Below are 1,608 nucleotides of genomic sequence, written 5' to 3' on the forward strand. Positions count from 1 at the left end.
TTGCTATTGTTTTCTTTGTTTCTGTTTCATTTATTTCTGCTCTGATCTTTATGATTTCTTTCCTTCTGCTAACTTTGGGTTTTGTTTGTTGTTCTTTCTCTAGTTCCTTTAGGTGTAAGGTTAGATTATTTACTTCAGATTTTTCTTGTTTCTTGAGGTAGGCTTGTATAGGTATAAACTTTGCTCTTAGAACTGCTTTTGCTGCATCTCATAGTTGTGGTCAGAAAAGATGCTTGATGTGATTTCAATTTTCTTAAATTTACTGAGGCTTGATTTGTGACCCAAGATATGATCTATCCTGGAGAATGTTCCGTGTGCACTTGAGAAGAAAGTGTAATCTGCTGTTTTTAGATGGAATGTCCTATAAATATCAATTAAATCTGTCTGGTCTGTTGTGTCATTTAAAGCTTCTGTTTCCTTATTTTTTTTCATTTTGGATGATCTGTTCATTGGTGTAAGTGAGGTGTTAAAAGTCCCCCACTATTATTGTGTTACTGTTGATTTCCTCTTTTATAGCTGTTACCAGTTACCTTATGTATTGAGGTGCTCCTATGTTGGGGGCATATATATTTATAATTGTTATATCTTTTTCTTGGATTGATCCCTTCATCATTATGTAGTGTCCTTCCTTGTCTCTTGTAACATTCTTTATTTTAAAGTCTGTTTTATCTGACATGAGTATAGCTACTCCAGCTTTCTTTTGATTCCGATTTGCATGGAATATCTTTTTCCAGCCCCTCACTTTCATTCTGTATATGTCGCTAGGTCTGAAGTGGGTCTCTTGTAGACAGCATATATATGGGTCTTGTTTTTGTATCCATTCAGCAAGCCTGTGTCTTTTGGTTGGAGTGTTTAATCCATTCACGTTTAAGGTAATTATCAATATGTATGTTCCTATTACCATTTTCTTAATTGTTTTGGGTTTGTTTTTGTAGGTCCTTTTCTTCTCTTGTGTTTCCCACTTAGAGAAGTTCCTTTAGCGTTTGTTGTAGAGCTGGTTTTGTGGTGCTGAATTCTCTTAGCTTTTGCTTGTCTCTAAAGCTTTTGATTTCTTCATTGAATCTGAATGAGATCCTTGCCGGGTAGAGTAATCTTGGTTGTAGGTTCTTCCCTTTCATCAGTTTAAGTATATCATGCCACTCTCTTCTGGCTTGTAGAGTTTCTGCTGAGAAATCAGCTGTTAACCTTATGGGAGTTCCCGTGTATGTGATTCGTCATTTTTCCCTTGTTGCTTTCAGGAATTTTTCTTTGTCTTTAATTTTTGCCAGTTTGATTACTATGTGTCTCGGCATGTTTCTCCTTGGGTTTATCCTGTATGGGACTCACTGCGCCTCCTGGACTTGGGTGGCTATTTCCTTTCCCATGTTAGAGAAATTTTCGACTATAATCTCTTCAAATATTTCCTCTGGTCTTTTCTCTCTCTCTTCTCCTTCTGGGACCCCTATAATGCGAATGTTGTTGCATTTAATGTTGTCCCAGATGTCTCTTAGGCTGTCATCGTTTCTTTTCATTCTTTTTTCTTTATTCTGTTCCGCAGCAGTGAATTCTCCCATTCTGTCTTCCAGGTCATTTCTCCGTTCTTCTGCCTCAGTTAGTCTGCTATTGATT

The 1,608-nt window shown here is 36.9% G+C and overlaps 1 protein-coding gene across 3 annotated transcripts in view; it reads left to right on the forward strand.

Annotated features, from left to right (window-relative positions):
* MACROD2 (mono-ADP ribosylhydrolase 2) overlaps positions 1-1,608 on the forward strand; it is a 2,044,226-nt gene that overhangs the window by 678,255 nt on the left and 1,364,363 nt on the right. The window lies entirely within an intron of this gene.

Source organism: Physeter macrocephalus, chromosome 14, assembly GCF_002837175.3.
Source record: "Physeter macrocephalus isolate SW-GA chromosome 14, ASM283717v5, whole genome shotgun sequence".
Classification (NCBI taxonomy): Eukaryota; Metazoa; Chordata; class Mammalia; order Artiodactyla; family Physeteridae; genus Physeter; species Physeter macrocephalus.